This window comes from Scomber japonicus, chromosome 5 (genome assembly GCF_027409825.1).
Source record: "Scomber japonicus isolate fScoJap1 chromosome 5, fScoJap1.pri, whole genome shotgun sequence".
Classification (NCBI taxonomy): domain Eukaryota; kingdom Metazoa; phylum Chordata; class Actinopteri; order Scombriformes; family Scombridae; genus Scomber; species Scomber japonicus.
The window spans coordinates 13,007,599-13,032,595 of NC_070582.1; positions in this window are offsets into that span (position 1 = coordinate 13,007,599).

Consider the following 24,997-nt stretch of genomic DNA (forward strand, 5'->3'; position numbering starts at 1 on the left):
GAAGAGCCTCTATCTCTTGTTTGTAGCTGTACTTGTCCAGCTGCATTTGTCTGATTATTTATCTCTGTGTGTCCCTTCTAGCTGTTTCATCTTGTTGGTAAGCTTTTTTCTTCTAGGTTGTAAGTTTCTTATATTTATTAGACATCCAATGCTTATCATTAGAATACACTTTAAAGGTCTAAGTAGGCATCACAGAGTCTATACAGACATGGATGTAATCTGACACTGCGATAACCTGATCACTAAAGTCAGGGCTTTTGAAGACCTCCCATAATGTGCAGTTGAAACATCCCTGCAGAGCCAATATGCGGTCATTGTTCCACCTTTTGACAGCCTGTTTTTGAGGCTTTTTCGATCTCGAGTAGCCTCTGTAAGGCAGGATGGCGATAGACCACACAGTGGTCGGATACCCCTTGTGGGAGGAGAGATGCAGCATATTCATCTTTGACAGTTTTATAACACGTGCCTATGGTTTTATTTTTCCTGGTGGGGCAGTCAACATTTACAATTACTTTTAAAAGAGAATTTATTAAAATCCCCAAGAATAGACTTGGATGCATCAGGTCAAAGTTACTCAACTTTCTGTGAGACGTTAAAATGATCTCTAATTCCTTATTAAAATGAGGAATATTTGAGAAAACTCTCTGGGTAGATGGAAAGGTCGAAGAGAGAGGCACACAGCAGTTCGATGTCAGGAGTACACTGCTGCTCTCTCACCAAAACTGCCTGACACCACTCATCCCTGATGAGTTGCCCCCTGCAAGCCTTTCCAGAGCTCTTGGCATCTTGATCAGTCTTGAACGCCAAGAAGCCTGAAGGCTCCACCTCACTGGAAATGATGTTGCTGTCCAGCCAAGTCTCAGTGATCGCCAAGACACGGGCGCTTTGATACTCGTGCAGGTAGTGGGTGTTGGCTGACAGCTCGTCCATCTTTGCTCCTAGGGGCTATGTGTTGATGAGCAGGGTAGTAGATGGAGGGGGGTGGTTTTTTAGCCTCATCAGTAGGTGATGAATATCACTCTTACATTCATGTTTTTTGTCTTTTACCTCTGTTCAGATTCATTTTAAGACAGTTCAATATTGAGCCTATAACGGTAGAATAATCCAGAGATATGTGATTTTGTTGCAAAAGTAAGAATTGTCTGCTGTATTGGGTTTCACAGGCTATGCTGCCAGCAACATAGCCATGATTGCATCCTCTGTTAAAAAAAATGTCAGCAAACAGTCCAATCACACACCATAAGGCGAAACCATAATTGTTGCTTCAGTGCAAGTGAAGTGCAAAGTAAAAAAAACTTTCACACAAACAACACAATAAAACACACAAATGGAAAGTATGAAACGCAGCAAGGCAGCAACCGAGCAACACCCAGAAGAAATGACACCGCCCGAAAGTCATGCAACCGATGAACATGATTTTTCTTCCTGTTAAGTTTTAGCAAGAGGCTTTCTGTTGAGCGTCTAAACACATGAATAACTCAAAAAGACAAGACAGAACAATGGGCCTCATGCGAGAACCTCTTGTATGAACAGATTTGTCATTAAATGGCATGTACAAGTGATATATGACAACTTGTCACTTTCACTGATTTTCTCGTACATAAAATTCTCTGTGTGGTCCCGGCCTGTCGAATGAGACACGTACAGACACTCTGCTATCATCCTTGGGGGGCAAAAACTTAATGAAAATGAATAACTTAAAATAAACCTCATGCAAAATTAATATTCTGCTCAACAACATTATGTCTTGCCAATTTACTGAGAGTTTCAACAATGTTTTATTGCCTCAGGCTCTTTGTACAGCCTGCTGTCCAGGAGAAAGGCCTCCGTTGCACCCGACAGTCGATCATCTCCTGTTGTATAGTACTCTGTCATCCATTTCTCTGTCTCATCCCTTGAATGCCTCCCATTTTAGTCATTAACCACATTGTTTAAGAAAGATGTTTTTTACTATCTGACTTCACATCAAATCATTCCCTCTTAATTGCTGTCACAGTACAGCGATGCTCTGTTTCTGTTGGCACCCATATTCATATTTTTTAATTGTGTCTGGCCCGTTCATTCAACTAATGACATTGCTAAATTAGTTGTGTTTTTAACTACCGATTTGTGACAGAAGTACTTAAAACATCACAATGTGCAATTCTTCCTTCATTTCAAATTTATAGATGATTTGATTTGGTCCGAATCATTGGATGAGTTGGTAAATAGGTGCATTTTCCCATTGATTGGGTTTCTTTTTCTTCCAGAGAAAAATCCAAGCTAAACAAAATGCATCACTACCAGTCAGGAAAGAATATCCACCCAGCTCTTTGGTCAGATGTGTTTGAAGTGGGAGTAAGAAAATAAAAAGAGGAAGAAGGACTTCAGTCGGACCACAATTAATTCTCTGACTAGTTAATAGCAACTGTTTATTTTTGCTCATCTGCATCCCTGCAAAGCACACCTGTGTTTGGTTGCTGTTGAGCTCAAACTTGCCTTGTAATGCGATCAGACAAAGGACGATGTTCCCACCACAAATGAACTGCCCAAGTATAATTGTTTTAGTCCACACTCGATCACCATTATTTTGTTCAGTCCAGTTGAAACAAGTGTGATTCAACTGGACCAAAAAACACAGCTGATAGTGAGTTTTAGGATATTAAGAGAATGTTCTTGCATGATGCCCTTTCACTGTTATTAATTTATATTCAGATCAACATGATTAATACTGTCTGTTAAATACTGTGCTCATTCTTTAAATAGTGCAGAGACTGCTAGAGATTCTTACAGTGCCCCACATACTGAAAATGTTTTGACTGTATTCATTGTGGACTGCAGACTGTTTTTTCCTGAAACAGGTGGTTTCAGTATTTTGTCAGCTAAGGAGCAGAATACCAATGAACTTAACTGTGGCTGGTATGAAAATCATCCCGACAAATATGAGTGTGTACAGAATGGCCCACAACACTTTTCTATTTGCATGGACATCCTGTGACATCCAATCAGCATTTCCCATTGTGGTAAGTGTCAGAGCCCGTTTGATTGATTGTAGTTCTGCTTTGCACCCCTTTGCTCAGAGAGCTCAGCTCTGCAATGACAGAAAGGACACACCGATGAATAATGCATGTCTCTATCAACCCATCTTGCAAGCACAATGAAAAGAGAGAAAGCGATGGATATTGTAGATTGAGAAAGGGACAGATGGACAGAAAGTGAGAGAGAGACTCCAGAGTTGATCAAGATGGGCACTGCACATAAAATTAAGTCAGGAGACATCTCACATAAAATGTCCAACAATAATGCAGTAACATTATAGCAACCAATGACTTTCATTAAGTTAGCTGTGCTCATCTGAGATGACTCCTCTTTTTTGAAATTCATTGTGAGACTTTGAAATTAAAAAAGCTTGAGGGTGAAGTCCCCCCATCTCGTTAATCTAATTAAAGGTCTCCTTTATTCTTCGAAAGTCTTCCTATTGCCCTCAGAATTTACAAATTGTAGGCCAAAGCCATTAAATGCCATTTGCTCCTCCAGAAAGGAAACTGAGTCACTCAGCACCTGCTAAAATAAAGTATTAATTCTTGGAATGAATTATAGTCTAGAAAAGGAGATCATAGATACTGCAGAAACAGATCTTATTTATTAACCTTGGCAAGAAGCCAAGCATGGCTAAGGGTCTAAGGCCAACATATTGAATTTGTATCAGTGGCTCAGCGGCTCTTTATTTGGAAGCTGCTTAATCACACTGCAGCAAAATTGTATTACCCTCAAACAGACTGGAACAACAAGAATATATCAGCTGCCTCCTTTCTGATACACACCATCAGACAATACTGTTATTTTGACTCTTTGTTCTCCATTGCCATCAAACTGATTCTCTGGTGCAAAATGCAAAGGTGATTTCATATGAGGGGAATGGGATGCATAACAAGGAGATGGGTCTGACACGTAATCTTGTGATCTGTCTTTTGTGAGTGTTCATAGTAATTAAGAGTAATTAAGACACATGACTAATAGTCTCCAATAAATTCAATGTCAAATGGGTATGCACATTCGCAAGCTGCTTAGTGATTAACAATATGGCAATTTCAACATATGAAATTACTAATTACTAACATTAGGGGGTAAAAATGATCCTTTGGAATGATGTTTTTTATTTATATTTATATATATATATATATATATATATATATATATATATATATATATATATATATATATATATATATATATAATATTTTTAAAATTTTCCTTGGAACATCATTCCAAGGATAATTTTTATCCCCTAATGTAACAGCAGCAGTAATCACAATGTCATTTCTTGAAGCAGTCATTTTCATCTGTTTTCTTAATAGTAAGCGCCACTTCATAAGCTATATCTATTTAAAATACAGCTTAAAGGGTTTAATTTTTTTTTACAATTGCTTCAGGCTGCTTTGTTACAGATTGAAAAGGTCAAATACAGTTTAAAACTCAACAATATACTGTGGGCTGCAACACACCCAAACAAATAACAAAATAATCATCACATTTAAATAATTTAATTATTGTAGAAGAAGAAAACACATTTTGAATAATGTGTTTTATATTGGGAATAAAGCAAGCACACACACACAGTGCTTTGGTATCACTCTTCATCTGCTCACCGATGGATCTATGCATGTTGTAGTGTTAGATTATCTTTGTGCATAACTACTGAGAAGTGAGGTTGGGAGATACAACAAAACTGAACATGGTTTTCAATTTCCATTCACATTTGTTATCACAACAACAACAAACAGCAAATTTGAACAACATTACGTAAGTCAAAGTTCCTACAGTAAGTACTCTGAACTCCACTGAAATCATTCATGAAAACTTTGAGATGATGAGGAAATATATCTGGAAAATTTACCAGCTAACTGCAAAAACAGACTTGCAGGCACTTTCTTACCAAGTCAAATAATCTTTTCAACAAGAAAGATACAATGCACGCACATACACACACATGCATAGAGTACTACTCACAGTAGGCACACATGCTATAGACTGTTGAAGTGCGTTGTCCGCGACTACAAGTTGGCAAAAGCTATTAAATTACAAATTCAATTGGGCCAGATTTTAAAACCAGGAAATGTAGATGGGTCAGACTTGGATGGGCAAATGAATGAATAAAAGAGCTGTAAATGCACAAAACCATAACAAGTGGCAATAACAATAATCAATAACACCCTATCTGTCTCTACCAGTATCACCCTTCCTCTCTCTCTCTCTCTCTCTCCCACACACACACAAACACACACGCATTTCTTCTATACAGTCTATGCGCATAACACAACACCTCCTATTGCACACTGAAGACTGAAGGAACATAAATGGGTCCCTTTTAAATCACCAGGACATGTGTGTGATTAGACACACCCTTGTTTTCACATCCCACATCACGTTGATATGTAGGTTACAGTTATATTGCTGACACTTATTAGTGGGCGAAGTGACATTTTTGTTTTGTGAATGAGAGCAGTGACTTTTGAGTCCACGTGCGAAAAGCTTGATTAACATGTCTACATTGATCCAAGCAATGATCGCTACCTTCTTAACGTCAGGGAAAACTTTGCAGGCCCTTTAGTGCGAAGCTCCTGGTTACAGATGGCTGCATGTTGACAAGGGTCCAGTAGGAGTTTCCTCTCATCGATAGAAGGGAGCACTTCATTTGTTTTGGAGGAAAAGTCCCCATCTGTCACAACAGTGAATGGGTCTCTGGTAAAGCCCATCACCTCTGTTGGCAGACCAATCCAATAAATCAGCAAAGTTCTCTTTCAAACTCACAGTGAAATCTGTCATCAGATCGGTGATTTGTGCTGGTGATGCGATACATTTGGTTCAGAAAAATCCAGCAACCTGCCTGTGCTCAAGTCAGTTGTGAAAAGACTCAGTTTGACCTGGAATGTGTGCTTTTTTCCCAGCAGATCAAAGGCAGTTTTGTTTTTTCCCTTTAGTCCTAAATGTAGATCATTCATTCATGTGTTGCTCAGTAAGCAGATTTCAGCCATGAAGTTGTCGTTTAGCATTTGATTCAAGTAGATAGTGGACAATGCTAAGCAACAGGTTGTGGTGCAAGTGTTGAGCATAGCATTATACAGTGGTTTCTATTAGGGATACAATTTACCCCTCAGCAGTTCAAGTAAAATGTATAAATTATCATAACTTTTTTTCTTCTTTTTATCTCACACCCCCCACTATTCACTGGTTGAGATATGTAGAGTTTACATGTATTTGAAAATGCCTGGGGGGTAAAAATGAGCCCTTAGCAATTCTAGTGTTAACCATAAAAAGAACTGATGAGCCAGACATTTTGTTTCATAAACATCATAGAACTGACCTTGTCTCCTTATTGTCAAGGTGACTCCTGTTTATACATATTTTATCTCTCAGTGAACATAGTTTTTCACAAATATTTTTTAAAGATCTATGAGTATTACTGTCAAAGCAGAGACTCTTCTTTTAGGCTTGTCAGGCTGTACAGACACTCCCTTTGCTTCTATTACATCCCTGTGTAAGAGGAGAAAGGAGGCAGGGGGATGTGAGGAGAGAGGCTTAATGCATAAAAAATTAAGTTTTGGTTCCTCATAGTCAGAGGGGAATGTGTTTCAGCACAAGTGTGAGTGTTCGAGAGAGACAGATTGTCAGGGCCGTGGGGGAACAGGACTAGCATTAAAAGCAACCACACCTTAAACTAATAATACTTTATTGTGTACTAATCTCAGCAGGCAGGAAATTAGCCATTTTAAACAGGCTATGTAGACATGAATGGTAACTAATTTTGTTGTTTGCCACTAGCTGAATGAGTTTGATTTCTGTGTTCTGAGTTTTATTTTTGTGTATTGAATTTGAACAACCCACCCACCCACTCACACGTGGCATCATGCGGCGTCCTGGGTGGCATTGACTGAAATGTTGTCATGTCAACAACAGATAGACTGACTCCCTATTGTAACCCCACTGCAGTTTATAGGAAAGTGAAAAGCTAGAAACAACATGGCAGAGCTGTATTTCTGTTTGAACTTTTCTTTAATATTCTACCCTTTTTTTAAAAACTTTTTCTTACTTGCTGAAAAAAGCAATTTGATTGTATCTGCAATCAACTGGTATTTCCTAAGGACTCCTTGTTGCAGCAACATCAATTAATGAATTGATTTTGAGGTCGTAGCCAGTAGTTTTTATTGAAATTTGACAGTCATTGGGGAGCTGTTTCTATTAGAGTTTGTAATTTTTTTTAATAATGATATGGAAATAAGTTTTTCAAGATTCAGATAAATCAGAAGATAATAGATTTCTAATCTACACACAGAGAACACACAGAGGATAGATAATGACCAGTAACACATTATTATAGTTTTAATTCACTTTTGTTGGTAAAGGGGAGCTGCTGCTTTTAAGATGATTTGTGCAGTTTGTTTTTTTCTTTTGAACTACCAGCATGAATGGAAATTATTTATAGTGCCCAAATGCATGCAGTCTGAATCTCTTATTCAGCTGAAACACATTGACCACTGCATCAAAATCTCCAACAATTATTACTTTAAATCCAGCAATTGTTGCCAGTTGCATAGAAAGATTTGAATATGACCCAGTTTTAGGAGGATTACTTGCGTTTTGCTGATGTCACTGTCTAAAACGCTGGAGGCCTGACAACTTCAGGATGAAGGGAAGATGTTTGCTGAAATTTTTAGGAGGCCCATGCTGAATGCTGAAATGTGCTAAGATGCTGTTTGAAGTCTAAAACCTTGTTCAACCTCAGCAGCATGTTCTATTTAAAGTTTCTGTGTTTACTGGACTTTGAACTTTGCTAATGATTTCAAAATGCTAGGGTGGCAAAATATTTGACAAATGTTAAAGGTTCAGTGATAGAGAATAGTAAGATAACTCATTTTTGCTCATAACATGTATTCTTCCAGTATTGACATAAAGTTACAACCAGAGGGTTACGGTGTCCTTCACTGTAATACACAGGTAATTGTTAACTGGTCTAGTAACAACATAATGAAATAGACTTGATTTTAAATAATAGTCACTGGCCATGTGGAGGTTACAGTTGTTTACACAGCTAATGCAGTAGCCTCTATTTTATGGACTGTTTGATAAGAACACAGACTACCAGTATTCAGTCTCTTGAGGATCTTGCAGGATTTTGTTGTGATTATTGTGGTCTCAAATTGACTGGATTTGCTAGCTTTTGAAAATAAGTCACACAGCTTGTTGGTGGGATTTATAGCCTAGAGAAAATACCACAGGGAAAGTGAGTCCTCAGTGCTGAAGTTAGAGGGAAGTGGGATTGTTAAGATTTAGGCTTAAACTACTGAAAAAGTGGTTTTGAATTTGTTTTGCTTCATTTTTATGCAGAATATTATCCCAGTTTTTCTGTTCATTTATTTATTTATTTATTCATTTTAATTGCAGATAATGCAACGATGATCATAAATTGTGTCAATCCTTCTCATCTCTAGATTGTGAATTCCTGGGGCAACTAATTATCCTGCTTGAATGTGCTCATCTGTTCTTTAAGTAGCCATACTGTTTGATTGCAGAGCTGCCTGGCCTCTGGCATGGAGCATAGAGAGAAATTCATCGCATTTCATTAATTTGGTGGTCGTATTCAGTCGACACTTCCACTGATGATAAACACTATAATCTTACAAATTGCTGTTGTCTGTGAAAGCCTCTTGAATGCAATTTTTGGTATTTTCCATCACTACTTATTAGCTGATTAGATACGAAATACACTGGTCAAATGTCCATGGTTTACTCCATGTCTTCCACTTAGCCAGAAAAGGCTGTTCAGTGAAATATAACACCACTTCCTGTCCTTGTAAAGTATGTATGTTGGTGGTTGATGGATTTCGCGGTGTGTTCTTGTCCTTGTACATTGAATCATCCCATTTCTGAATTCCCCTGAGGCAGCAATTAGCCCTCAGTCTGTCAGCGGCTAATGGCTTTCTAATTGAGTCTCCACAGGTAGTGTACCTGTTTGTGGAGGTTAAACGGGGCAGGTCACTGGACTCTGCTATGCTGTTGTTTTTGTCATTTTTGTCACAGTGAGCAGCAGGAAGCTTTGTCCTCGGTCCGTAAGTGTCATCCTTTGTCTCTGTTTTTGATCCCACTGCTCCACATCCAGCATGCTGTGTCATGCTGATCAATGCATCTCATCTGTCTGAGTATTTGTGAACAAAAAAAAGGAAAAAAATCATCATCACACAATATGTACACTGATTTTTGCACAATATTTTGATTCCAAGTGACATAGTATTAAGGATTTTGTAAGCACATTTCTGGCTTTGCATTATAATTTGTGTATAATTAAGTACAAAATAAACAACATGAAAGACTATTTGACATAGACCAAAATTAAAATTAAAATCAAGAGTGTCAGTTTGGATTTTGTGTGTATGTGGGTACATTTTACATAGTGAAACTACATCAGTGCATTCACAGTCCCTTTGCTCTTGCACCACCAGTCGTCCTTCTTTCATTTCTCTTAAAGCCTCTCACTCCTCCACACCACACAGTTCTCTACACCCTGCATTTTGCCTAGCCTCTTACCCAGCTTCAATCTTCTTTCCAATATCCCTCTCCTAAGGTCCATTTTCCACTTTCCATTATCATTCCCTCACAGAGCTCTCTTTCTGGAGACCACTTTTATTCTCCAAGTCCATCTATACATGCCCTTTTAAAAAGTCTTTCTTTTTTTCTCTCACCAGACTGAAGGACAGCAGCGACATTTTCAATATCATAATTTTCTCAATCATGTTCATATTATAGTTGTCCTATCATTATTAGCATTACGTGAGCACAGTAAAAACTGCACAGATGCTTCAGTTAAGTCGCACTGCTGCAAAAGACCTAAAATAAAAGTATCAAATCTGTTGTCTCAGCCCTTTATCCAAATCAGGCGCTCTTTGTATTGATTAGGGTGTGCAGTGCATTAGTGCCTAAACATGGACTCTTGCTCTCAGCCCTGTAAAGCAATAACGGGCTATTGATCACACTGCTCATCTGACAGCTGCCTATTTTGTTTGTGTATGTGTAGCCTGTTGTTGCCCGATAGTGTCTGAGATGACGTGTTGCTTCAATATTACCTTTAACGTCTGCTCCTAGTGTACCACAATGCTAATTATAAAAAAATATGACCATGAATGAACATATTAACATTGTATTTGAAGGGAGTTCATCATCTGACAAAACTCAGAAGGCCACAGTAATGCTGTTATGCACCTGATCCTGATCTTTGACATCTGAAGATAGGACAAGCATTCAAATGAGATCAATCAAATTCCCAAAACAACCCTGTTTAATTGTTGCCCATGAGATCATTTGAAGTATGTATGAGTAACCCAAAAAAGTAATCTGAGAAACAAACAAACAAACAAAACCAATGAGAATAATCAAAACAAGACAATAGTCAAAACAACAATAATAATGTGAACCCAACATGTCTGAAAAGGAGTAGGATGAAGCGTATGCTTATTTAAACCTACCCCTTCTCCACTACTCAATTAACAATCAGTCTTCCCATATATATTTACATATTTACAAAAACATAGAAAATAAAAAAATAAGTGAACAAATACATAAATTATTTATGAAAACATCCAGTAGACCCACCACCCGCAGGAGGGGCCAAAGGGGTCAGGCGAAATGCGAGCTGGGCGGCAGCCAAAAGCGGGGACCTTGGCGGTCCAACCCTCGGTTGCAGAAGCTAGCTCTAGGGACGTGGAACGTCACCTCTCTGGTGGGGAAGGAGCCTGAACTAGTGCGTGAGGTTCGGCCTCACCTCGGCGCATAGCAAGGGCTCTGGAACTAGTCTTCACGAGAGGTGTTGGACTCTCGTCCACTCTGGAGTTGCCGCTGATGAGAGGCGCCGGGCAGGGGTGGCAATACTTATTGTACCCCGGCTTGGTGCCTGTATGTTGGAGTTTACCCCAGTGGATGAAATGGTAGCCTCCCTCCACCTTCGGGTGGGGGGACGGATCCTGACTGTTGTTTGTGCCTATGGTCCAAACAACAGTTCAGAGTATCCACCCTTTCTGGACTCCTTGGAGGGGTGCTGGAAAGTGATCCCTCTGAGGATTCCCTCGTTCTGTTGGGGGACTTCAACGCTCACGTCGGCAGCGACAGTGAGACCTGGAAGGGTGTGATTGGGAGGAACGCCCCCCCCCGATCTGAACCCGAGTCATGTTTTGTTATTGGACTTCTGTGCTCGTCACAGATTGTCCATAACGAACACCATGTTCAAGCATAAGGGTGTCCATATGTACACTTGGCACCAGGACACCCTAGGCTGCAGTTCAATGATTGACTTTACAGTCGTGTCGTGGGACTTGCGGCCACATGTCTTGGACACTTGTGCGAAGAGAGGGGCAGAGCTGTCAACTGATCACCACCTAGTGGCTTCATCAGACCGTGACCTCTTACTCTCACTGGATCGGTTCGCCGCCGAGTGTGAAGCGGCCGGGATGAGAATCAGCACCTCTAAATCCGAGTCCATGGTCCTCAGCCGGAAAAGGGTGGAGTGCACTCTCCGGGTCGGGGATGAGATCCTGCCCCAAGTGGAGGAGTTCAAGTACAAGTACCTAGGGGTCTTGTTCACGAGTGAGGGAAGGATGGAGCGTGAGATCGACAGGCGGATCGGTGCAGTGTCTGCAGTAATGTGGACTCTGCACAGATCCATCGTGGTGAAGAGGGAGCTGAGCTGAAAGGCAAAGCTCTCGATTTACAGGTCGGTCTTCGTTCCTACCCGGCCTGACCTATGGTCATGAGCTTTGGGTAGTGACCAAAAGAACAAGATCGCGGGTGCAAGCGGCCGAAATGAGCTTCCTCCATAGGGTGGCTGGGCTCTCCCTTAGAGATAGGGTGAGAAGCTTGGTCATCCGGGAGGAGCTCGGAGTAGACCCGCTGCTCCTCCACGTTGAGAGGAGTCAGATGAGGAGGCTCAGGCATCTAGTTAGGATGCCTCCCGGACGCCTCCCTGGTGAGGTGTTCAGGGCACGTCCCACCGGTAGGAGACCCCGGGGAAGACCCAGGACACGCTGGAGAGACTATGTCTCTCGGCTGGCCTGGGAACGCCTTGGGATCCCCCGGGAAGAGCTGGACAATGTGGCTGGGGAGAGGGAAGTCTGGGCTTCCCTGCTTAGGCTGCTGCCCCCGCGAACCGAACCTGGATAAGCGGAAGAAGACGAGATGATGTATGAAAACACCTGATTGTTAAAGCCCTTCTTCCTCCCTGTACCTCGTGAAAACCATGTGTTTGTACCGCTTTTTAAACTGGGTCATGCTTGGACATTGCTTGAGCTCCACACCCAATCTGTTCCACAACCTCACTCCACAAACAGAAACACAAACTTTTTAATGTTGTGCGTGCCCGCTGATGTTTTAAGTTGAACTCCCCCCTCAGATTATAACCCCCAACTATATATTATATTATTTCCAGGAAGTATATTGTTTATTGCACATGATTTGTGCTGTTTGAAAATGAACCAGGTCTGTGAGTTTTAATGTTTTTGGTTAATGTTAATGGTCTCCCCCTGTAACATCTGTTAATCATGAATAAAATGAGATTTCATAGTGTCATTGCTCATAATATTGCACCTTCATTCTGTCCTTTGGGCTGTTGGCACCTTTTTGTTACATTATGTGAACCTGATATGCAGGACCTGCATCCTGCAATGAAAAAAAATGCTTTGAATATCTGAAACACAACACGTATTTTCCTGCATGGCGTTTTGACCGTTATGTGTATTTGATAATTTTTCTCCTGGAGTGGTTTTTGAAAATGGAATTCACAGATACAACTGTGTGCTATTGTATCTCTTTCCCACTCATTTTGCTCAAAGCAGTGGAGCAGAAAATGGGAGTGCACTGTATTGTATTGTGTGTCTGTGTCAGTGTGTCTGTGTGTGTGTGTCTGTGTCTGTGTGGGTGTACGTACTTGTGCGTGTTTGGAGTGGGTGTTGTTTAAGAGATACGTGAGTTCATGTGCGTATGAATTGTCCAGTATTTTCTCTCGTGTTTCAGGACATTGAGTTTATTTATTAGCAGTGGACAGTCTAATTACATCGATTTGAAAATCTCATGCTTGTCAGCTTAAGTGACATTTAAATTTTTACAGTCTGTTAAACAGACTCTTTAATGATGTTGCACATGATGGAAGGGAGGGTGATCGTGATTGTGATGGAAACAGGAACCAGAGACAGTGGTTGTGTGTGTGTGTGTGTGTGTGTGTGTGTGTTTGTGTGTTTTGAGGGAGGTGAGAGTGAAGGAGGGGGGATGTGAATTGGTGATTAATGCAGCATTGCCCTTGTATGTTTCAGCGAGGAGAGCGGACAGAGGTGAGCCTAACGGCATTAGCATTCTGTCTGTGCTCCTGGAGGAGTCTGCTCTGCCCCTGTACAGATGCTCCGCTGCCTTTCAGATTACTGAATAGACACTTCACAGACACTTCAGTCTGGATGCACACCAACCAGCTGTTTTGGGCCCGCTGCATACTCTTGTTGATCTTCTTAATATGCAGTTAATATAGTTTGTTATTGTATGCATGTTTATCTGGTCTCGTCTGGTGCTCCATAGCTATTGTTCTTAAGCTGTCAGTGATTACATGAGGCTCCCTCATTTTTCACTTACATTTATAGTGTTCAGTTTTTAAGGTACAGGGGGAATTAAACACTATTGGCTTCAAGTGGCAAGTTGTACAAGCGCCTGATTTTGTGCCGACTTCAAAACTCATTACATATTTAAATCCTTTATGCTATGCTGTGCTGCTAAACCCCTTTAGGGTGTTATTTAGAGGAGTGACAGCAGGCACTGTAGGGCTGCTGGGACGCAGAGCTGCTGGCCTGACGGTGCAACTTTTGACATTTCTGGTACTGTGCTGCATTATAATTTAAAATATGAGCAAATACAGCTACCCTAACAGCGAACTCCATCACATCTTTTGTTCAGCAGCAATTTTTTGTTCATACTATATGAATGTGTCCAGATTTACATAATTTTACCCCTATATGAGATACAAATCTGAATGTGAGCAGCACAAACCTGTGAGCAGCCTTGGATTCAGGGGCAATTAGTCCACTGAAACTACTTAAATTTAGGATGTACCCACATTTAAAATTATTATCAGCAAACTAAATTTATATGAAACTTTATTCTCACTTTTGTGTCACTTTTGTAAAAATGCCACATCTTTTTTAGTCTAAATTACATATAAAGACAAAGCATTTTTTAACTATTGTGTATTGAGTGTATTTTCCTCACTTCCAAGCAGCATCTCATCTCTCAAATATGAGTGTGGGCTGTTGATAACCACCACACGTGTGTAGGAGAATTGAAAAAGAAAAGAACCCAAAAGATCTGTGATAGGCGGTATGTAAAAATAATTAGAGAGTTTCTTCAAAAAAGTTGGAATGGAAAATGGAAATCTGTTGTGTTGGTGTGAGTCAGCATCTCTTAATACATCAAACTTGTTTAATAAATTACATCAGAAGCAAATTGGTACTTTGACAGTCCTAGTAAAACTGAGTTGTGTTTGAAAGATTTGAAAGATAACAAATGGAGTCATCAGCACTCACAGATAAGTATATATGTAATTATTTAGTCATTTAGTCATTAAATCAAAACATGCTTGCAACTGCTGCCGTTATTGAAGATGAACTACAAGATAGCTGAAGATAACTTTGGCATGTGTTCTGCTGTAGACAGTCCGGAGGCTGCACTGCCCTCACAGATGAGTTCCGCCTTTTCTGTTCCTGGGCATTGATAAGAGAAATTGATAAGCTCGGAGGCATACAATTCAGATGGATCAGACAATTTGGAGGCGGTTCTCAATTCCCATCCCTAGTCGGAATTCACTACTCTCTAAAGACTGTGAGTTGAGCCAGTTCTATCCTTTAAATATGATTTGAAACAGTCATCAATAAGTGTGACATTATATTCACTAATAAAATGCTATCCAGGAAAGCAGGTAGAAAATGTTATCATGGCTCAATGCTGCAATGTTGTGCTTTTGTTATCCTAAAAAAAACCAAGTCATTCAAAAACAATCTGATCTATGCAGCAATAAAGCTCTCAGTGTGAGCATGTCCCAGTGGTAACACATTTGTGTCAAAGGGACAGATTGTTTTGTGTACTCGTAGCGGTGGAGCTGTTTTAGCATGCCCTCTTGATCTGTACAGCTGGGATTACAGCTTCCAATGTAACAATCGATTCCCGCACTTGTCCTCCAGTCCTTGATGTCCTCCCCTGTTTCTCCTCCACCAGGCGAAGGAAACATTTAAACACACAACTTGTTTGGGTTGCTGCTCCTGTCTCACGTCACATATTGAACTGAACTTGGCAGTAATAACTTTTAAACTGTGTCTAGATGCTGCTGATTGTCTCTGAATTACTTGTTGTACTATGGGGAACTTTACGACCACTATCGTTCACAAAATCATAATTATTGATCAATATTATATAGGTATTATATATTTTACACCTTGTGTTAATTAGTTACATGAAAATTAATATCTCTTCAGACCAATTTCAGTTTAACAAATAGAGCCCTCACCAATTAGATATATTAATGTTGATATTATGTATGGCTATAATTAACAAAAAATAGCAGCACATAAACTCAAAATAAATGTTTGAGGTCTTCAAGTCATCTAGATAAGTTAATTTTTCAACTGTAAAATGTACTTCTCCATACATCCTTGACACAATTCTATAATAACCTAATTAAAGGGAATCATAAAATAACTATATCATGTGTTTATTATAAGATAAATGATCAGACTATATTTAGATATCAAATTTGTTTTCACTCTCAAATATTGACATTGGTATGGCCCTCAAAAATCTGTCAGTCGAGCAGTTATCAATAGTAATATAATTTAATTATTCAGTCATAATAATGATTTTATTTTGCAAAGAAAAAAACATTCCTTTTAATGAATGTATGATGAACAACATTTGTCAAGAAGTTCATCTTAGTTCATCTAGATTTTGTCGTGGTAATTTTGGAGAGTCTGTAATTTTTCATTATGATTGTTGTATCATAATTATGGCAAAAAGTTGCATTTAGTGCATTACTTTGTGTGAATACTATGTACTTTTTCTTCATTAAATAACTAAATGTCTACTTTGTAATACTGTGGACTATGTACATTGTAGTTCATGTCCAAAAAATACTAAATGGTCCAACTCTCGCCTTGCGGGATTGTGCTTAGTCATTAATAAGAAAGAATTCAAACGGAGCAGGTGCACTGGAAGCATTTCATTTCACATGATATTTGTATTTTCACACATCAAAACAAACCCAATTTCACACTTTACTAGTGTATTCCTTTTTATCAAATACTGATTAAGACAAACAACAAACAGATACAACAACCCACAGAAACTCTGATCTTTCCTTTTTGCATCATACAGATATTTACAGATTTGAATTTTATCATTTTCATCCGTCACAAAAATTCTAAACCTTCTAAAAATTAATCAAATAAAAATACAACAGTAATATTAGCATGAACCCTCAGAGGCTTGTGCAGCTGCTAAAGCTGCACAAATAAGACAAAAAGAAACCGTGTAATTCATAAAGCACCTGCAAAAGGTGAAACACACCCCTAACTGCCAAGCAAATAACATCCCGGTGGACTTTTGTTATTTTCACATATCTAAATAAGGTAATATGCATTAAAATGGTCCTCTTTCTATGCAAATATATCTCATTGCAAAAACAGTCCAATTTACAAAGACTAGCCCTAACAGCCACATGCAGTTAGAGTGAAATTATTGGTGTCTTCAGAGAGTTGGTGGTAACTGATCTGCATTTATAAATGGTCTCAGAGTCATTGACAGCTGTATCCTCTCACACAAGAGCCAAAAAATAAATAAATAATTTAGGCTAGGTTTTTTGATGCAATGACAACTGACAACTACATGAGGAAAAAATGAATGAAACACTAATGAGTGAAAAAAAAACTAAGGGGAAAAACTAAACAAATAAATAAATTAAATCCCAAATACAGTTTCTCTCTGTCACGTTTAAATTTCGTGCATGAAGTTTTGAGGAATGTCTCTGCATCTTGTTGGTCTTCACTTGTATCTTATTGGTTTGAAACTTTCATTTTTCTTTTTCTCTCTGCCATTATCCTGCCTGCTGTGTACTTAGCAGCACAACATTTAAACCTTACTACATGCATAATTACGATCAGATACAAAACAACGGCAAAACACTCAGCTGCAAATCTTTACAGTCATATTTGTACTTTATTATTATGCGCACAACATCTTTAGACAAGGCATGGTCTGTCCATCCGTACCATTCTCCTGAACGCCATGCAGGAATTTCTTCAAATTTGGCACAGACGTCCGCTTGGACTCAAGGATGAACTGATTAGATTTTCCATGACCTCACAAAACACATTTAAACACAATTAATTTGCTAATCGTGACAAAGCTTCACACAAATTTCTAATAGGATAAAATCATGACATGACTCTTGAGTGAAATATTTAGTGTTTATTATACAGGGAGTAGTGAATGAGTGATTTCAGACATAGTCCATGTGAGCAGAAGGGGAGATTGTTAACTATGTCACATGTTCTCAGACATACTGACTTGGTGACACTTATCTTGGGTACCCACCTTGAAACTGTAGTGATCATAAAGATTTCCTTTGTAGTTAGGTTGAAGATGTGTGTGAAGCATTCACATTTTAGACTTTGTAGCTTCTTTGCAGCAACATTCTTATCCAAAGCATCATCTATTGTCATGGCAACAACTTTGTGTTCAATCAGAATCAGATGTATTGGCCAAACGTGAATGCATAGAAGGAAAATACACGTAATACCTTTTTATATTAAATTCCTTCAAAGTCTTCATTACAAATATTATATGAGTCTGGCCAGACATGGACGTAAATTGCAGTTTGACTGGTTGGTGGAGGCATAAAATTGCAGGGCTGTATTTCTAGTTCCATTCAGTTATCAACCAACATTCATCTGTTTACATCTTCTACCTTTGATACCATCATCCATATTCATCTAGCATATTTTATATCTGCATAATACTGTGAATGGTTTGTGTCTGTATTGAGGAATTTATATGTGTCAGCTTGTTTTGAGACATTACAATATGTTAAGCTGGGTCATTTTCATAGGTTACCATAAATTACCATATCTGAAGATTTTGCAGCACCCTAGTTATTTAAATTTATTTTATGGCAATATTTGGACATTTAGGTAGACATTCAGTTATATTATCATTATACAGTTATAGTATATGCTGAAAACATATATAATTTGCTATAGACAAAGTAAAATGTATCTGTGATGGACTGTGGACTGTCTTCAAAAGTGTTATTTTTCATGAAAAAGCTTTGAGAAGGGCTTCAGCTTCTGCCTATTCATACGCTGTACTGCCTGTCTGAGCAGTCTTTGTATCGGCCTGTTTTGCACGCAGACCAAGTTTTTTTTTTTGGTGCCCTCTGCTTCAGTGCTCTGTGGAAATGGATGACAGTGTCTATAAACAGCACTGTGGAGTTATGCACCATAGACTCAAGATAAATTCCTTTTTCTGTTTTCCTGCTCTGACTTAAAGAATATTTTACCACGTCTTTTACAAAAATGAAATCCTTTTTAATTACAATATCCATTGTCTTGACTGTCTTTTATTCTACTCCCTAGATTTTCATTTGTTTGGTGTGTCTTTATATGTTTTACTTTTGTCATAGATCATTTTTCACATGTATTATGATTGTGGAAAAAACAAGCCTCTCCTCTGGGCATCCCGTCTGTGTAGCATGAAGTAAGTCAAGATGGTCAATGTAAGGACGTCGTTGAGAGGAGTGTCAGAGGAGTTAAAAATACAAGCAAGCGGAAATGTCATGGGGGTCAGCCATTAGTGAATGAGATTCCCTCAGAGTGGGACCCATTATTGGTTCTTGCCATGACTCTGGAGTCCCAGCACATGGACCCCAAAGTGGGGTTTGTGTTTGATACAGGAATGTGATGCTTTTGTGTTTAATGCAGCTTTAATAACGTTATCTGTGATGAAGAAGTCAAGTCCTTCAACTATATTGTAACATTTTGCACCTGTTGCCTCCTTAGATATAAATTCCATTTCCCAGATGGCTTATGGTGATGGTCTAGTGGCGTCCTTCCCTTCATCATCAGGCACACGGCTATTAATCTGCCCACCTATGTCCCTTTGTTTATCCAAATGTATTTTGCCGAACTGAATTGACTGCAGAGTCTGTTGGCCTGGATTTTGAATATTTATTGTAATTAAGCCTGTGCAAAAGCTGTAGTGATGATTAATCTTTAAAAAGGTGTACATTAATCAAAAGGGCAATGATCTCAATCCAACTGAGACTTTTAGAAACTGAGTCATTTTATACCATCATAATAAACAGCTATTAATATGCAGACTGACTAGACCTTTACAGATACTTGAATTTTGAGGCGGATACAGATATTGATTGATTAAAACGTGAGTAAAGATGTATTTATCAAAGCAAAAGTTACCAAGTAGTTCAAAGTAAATGCAACAAGCAAACATGAAAGAAACAACAAGATTTATGTTTACAAGACTTTCAGTATGCACACAGTTGTGTGATATTTTGATGTATGTGCTAAAGAGTAAATGTGATTCAGCATTTCTTATAAACCAGTTAGTTATCTTGCAAAGTTCTCCCAAATTTGCAAATGACTTATTTAAAGCTAAATTTAAAGCTCACTTTCAAGCAGCAGCAACCAAGTACAGCAGCTACTGGTGTGAGTATGAATTATTTTATCATCCTCTGGTCTGTTACATTTACACGTTACCCACTGGTGTCAGTTGAGAGGAAAGATGTGGAATTATACAAGACCAAATTAGCACTTTTGTAGATTTTGCTCAGAACAGGAAATTGAACTGTGTTTCTACTGCAAGAATCCATGATTGTCTTTGGCCACAACCAAAGCCATACGTGGGTTTATCATTCGTTGCTCCTACATCTTGGAAGCTAAATGATTTTCTCTCATGTCAAAGTGTGAAATGATTCTATGTTGCAAATGATTCATGATCTCGATAGATATACTACATAAAATGATGCTGATGGTGCGCCATCCATCTTTACGAGTGAGAATGTATGCACAGATCCTGTAAAGTGAAGCCATAAGTATGGATATAAATAGTCCATGGTTTATGTTTTCTGCTGAGCTGTTTATGCTGAGCTCAATAGTGTACGTTTTCCTCTGTTGACAATTAGTGGTGTCCCCACTTCAGGGTGTGACACTGCACTTCCTGGTTATGTGATTAACCTTAGGCAGTTCTGCATCTCTTTGAACGCTGCCTGAACTCTGTTCACCTAATCAGGGCTACAGGATGCTTAATGATATCTATTTTCTTCGGGCTCAAGGCTATAAAACTGCCATCTAATGTAATGTAAATACATAACAGTCCCCAATCTTCCCAATGAGATTTCATTTCTCTAGGATGCACAGTGAGCTAGTCCTGTAGGACCCAGATCCACTCCGAGGCAGCTGCATGCCTTATTTTTCATGGAGCAAACAGTGTATTATGGTAACCTGCTGTGCCCCAGGTTTGAGGCTGTTGTCGTCATTAATTCTGGTTTCAGCGCAGTGTTTCTACGACCCATTACAAACCCACACCTCCATCTTCACTCCGTGTTGATGCATTGCTCTGCACCCCTCATTAATAACTGCCGCTGCATACAGCTTGGTGGGGGAAGAGAGAGGAGAGAAGTGGGACACAACTGACAATGAACCCACAGAGTTCTTGCTCCAAATAGGTACAGGGACGCAGTGGCAATTGATGACACATTATAAAAGGGAGCAACAGACCTCCTGCATGGGCTAATCACTGCAATAATCCAATAGTTCAGCTAAAACATCATCCATCTTACAATAGCTATTTTCATTGATGCTGATGGGAAACGGTTTGCAAGTATTTGACGACTGCATTTTTGTTATGAACATGTTCTGAGGTATGGCTTTACATTTATCTTTTAGGAGATAGACCAGTGCAAGAAAAGCTGAAAGTCTGTAGAGTACATAAAGATAGCATCTAGGTCCAGTGTCACTCTTTTTCAGAGGGAACACACAGTTGTTTTCCTGGTTGCTTTCCAATTTTAGGTGTGAATTTCTTTTAGTGTTAAAAAAAAAAAACTTTCATTTACCATCAAAGAAATGTGAGTACATAAGGCTTTGTGTTGAGATAATTTACAATTGTGAGCACTGATTGCACCAGTGTTGAAAATAATACATAAAGTCATTTGTGACTAATGGGCCTATATCTTCCTGCGTACACTACTACAATATGCTATAGTAGTAAGTCTTTACAAGTAATGGAGTGCCATTATTTATTATCAAGACCCATCTTAGAACTGCGTTGGGTTGGGTCAAATTATATTTAGTCCATTACCTCCAGAGTAAATGAGTCTAATCAGATACAGATAAGGTCCTGTACTGCCATGATTCATGGGTCGTTTCCCAACTTGAGTAGACATATTGACACACAATGGACTATTTGCTCTGAACTCTTGGTGTGTCTTAATCATCGTTGGAGACAGAGCCACAAGACTGAGAGTCAAGTTCAGGAAAAATAACACGTATACCTACTCTTGTTGACTACAGCTGCTTGCTTGTTTTTGGCACATCATGCTGCTGCCAGTGTTGGTGTTCTCTCTTTATTTGGATCTGTTGGGTTTGGCACTTTTTGTTTTTTCAGACTTGACTAACCTCATTTCCCTTTAGATTTTTGGTGCATTGGCACTCATTTTTCAATTCTGTAAATTTGCAGTGACTACATACTGAACTATATGTCATAACCCATTACTCTTACACACATCACTGACAAAGTGATTGCTAAGAAATAATGAAAAATGGTGTGATGGAGAAAATATGTCTGTGATCAGTGACGTTTTCAAAAGAAGGAAGTTCATGAGGCTAGGTTCAGAGAAAGAGCATGAGGATCTATGTTTGACACTGTGAAGATAACAGAAATGTGGTAAAGCGTGCACAGCTGTATGTTATAAAACAGGTAATTAAACTTTCATTCACATTCCAGTTGTTTTAGATGGTAAGCTCTCCATTGTTTGGTTTCCCCATTTATTTTGCCATTGTCTTTATTGCTCCCTCGACGCCTTGGAAAGCTTACCTGTGTTAGCTCATTTTGTATTTTCTCAAATGCAGTAAAGCCCTGATAGTTATTATGAATGACACTGAGTGTGTTTATTTGTGCCACTTGCTGTCAGGGTGACCGTGAATCTCCACAGAAAGACAATTTAGCACACCACATCTTCCAGAATGAACAGTGTGTTGAGTGGCACTGCCAGGACTCCTTGGTGGCATCATCATGCTGTCACACAGAGGCTTCCTCATTAATACAAATTAGTGTGACATGGGCAGTATTTATCATTTAACTTGATATTGACTTGATATTCAACTCAACAGTATATCAAATGACATTCTCACAGAATAGCTTCAAAAGACTGTCAAACTTTATACTTGACCACCAACACATGTTTTAGATTCTGTTGCTTTTATCCTGTCAAGGTTTTTGTCATTTTTTACTGGCTGAAGGGACAGCTGTTGATGGCATTTTATCAGGAATATGTGAGTTAAGCAAGCTAACATTAGCTCCATAAATTGGTTGAACTGACTTTTAATGTTTCCAGTTGTTTTTAAACAAAACTTCTGAAAATGGGTCTTTAATATGTACTTGATGGTTGATATACTTGATATCATGCTGAAGGACTGAGAATAGAGCTGTGTGTCCTAGGCAAAATCTATTTCATGCAGAAGACTGGAAATAAAGGAGCATCATTGTTGTTATTTGCTAGTAGTCCTAAGAGTATTATTACAGTATAAGGAAACATTTATATATTATATCTTATATTTGAGGAGAGAAACATACTGTTAAATACATTTCTCATGATTTTGCTCCCATCGTTTGGTTTTGGAAAGGCCAAAATACACTCCACTCTTTTTGGCATTTAGGAAAATCGAATCTTGACAGACCCTGTGTTAGCTATGATTAAATCATCATGGAATAGTTTAGAGAACAGTTCATTTATGTCCTTTACCAGTGAAACCTGCTGAGTGGCATTTATAGTAAAAATGCTTCAATATATTAACAGTTTTATCAAATGTTACAGAACAGTACAGACAGCAAGAACAGAAACCGAAGTATATCCCTTCTTTCCAGCTAATTCTAATGGTATTCAGAAAATGTCCTACATGGCCTTTTTGTGGCCTTTTGGATGGAGTTGTACAACTTGAGAGGATCTTTATGGTGCTTTTCCACTATACAGTTCTAGCACTACTCGGTTCGACTCAACTTGACTCTACTTGTTTTTTTTGTGTTTCCATTTGGGATAGTACCTGGTACCTGGTACTTTTTTAGTACCTGCTCTGGTGAGGTTCCAAGCGAGTTGAGCCGATATATGACGTCAACAGACTGCCGGCCACTGATTGGTCAGAGAGTCTTCACTGGAAGAGTCATTTGCCGTCCCACACAAGAATCACACTGGGCATTTTTAAATACCGGCAACAGCGTTAAAGCCATACGACTCAATATTCTTGCTTTGTGTGTGACAAAAAGCCACATACACCATCGCCTCCATGTCCTCCATTGTTTATGTGTTTATGCGTATAAAACGAAGTCACAGCATAGCTTCTGTGACTTGCTATGACGACCCGCCCACATTGAGTCGAGTCGAGCCGAGTAGTGCTAAAACTGTATAGTGGAAAAGCGCCATTAGTCTCTCATGAGGAACTTGCAGCAAGACAGTAAAGCTCCTGAACACAGGGAGTGACGAATTTGTGTTTTCTTGCTCAGATTTACAGAGTGGATTTTATTGTAGGAAATGCAGATGGCACTATATTTTACCTGTCCTCCTTTTATCTCTAGCTTAAATTTTAAACTGCATGAGGACAATGCCATCACTTATTTATGAAGATTAATCTTTGAAGTACAAACATCTGGGGAGGCCTCCTTTGTGATCCTGATGAGAGCTGTTAGCTTTTCACTGTGCCATTACAATGCATGAAAGCACTTGACAATCTGCAACTAGTGAGTTTCTAAAGTTCCCCCTTATGGCTGATAGTTAGATCATCACCTATTGTAAGTGTGAAAGTCCAGAGATGTCGCTCCATCTGTTGAGAGGGAACAGTGATTATTAGTTTGTGTTGGTGTTCTTATCGCCGCTTACGCTCTCCAAAAAGCCATGTGTTCAAAGATGAACCATTAAGCACCAAGGATTTATGTGTGGTGAGGATAGACTAGAGTACTGCATGTCCCTTTTTAAAAACAACAACAATGTCCTCACCCCCCCTGAACACTTACAATTCACTTTCAGCAGACCAAACCCAGTTTCTCCAGAAATAACAGCAGTCCTGTTTGTTTGACAGTGATAATAGCAGTGGAAAGAATCAGATAACAAGCAAGGCGCCAATACAGTCTCCTTGTCTGTGTCTCATCCCTCTAACTTTTACCGTCTCTCTCGTCCCCAGAGTGTAGCCATCGTCCGTGGTCCAAGCTCAGTTTCTTGGCTCAGAAGATTTTCTTTCCCCAAGTACAGGCTTTATTGGTGTTTCATCTTTCATTCTTCTGTGCAGCTCTGAACTGGACAACCTTAAAAAGAAATGGTGATAAGGGAGAGATCTATAATTTTGACCTCTACTAGCATATTAAGTGGGCACAGTTTTATAAAGTTTTCTCTTTGGGCGATTATGAACAGTAGCTTTGTATTTCATTATTCACCTTGTTATTTTCTGTGTCCTGGAATGTGAAAAAGCAGCAAAGCATTCATTCATAGTGAATACAAATACGTGTAAGGATTGACACAAATATTTTTTGTAGTAGGGCAATGATATATAAATAAAAGACATATATGGAGTATCTGAAGAATTTCACCATATTTGAAGCATAGCTGCTTTGGTACTGAAGCTACAAGCATTATTCTCTCTGTTAATTATTACTGATCAAAATGAACAAA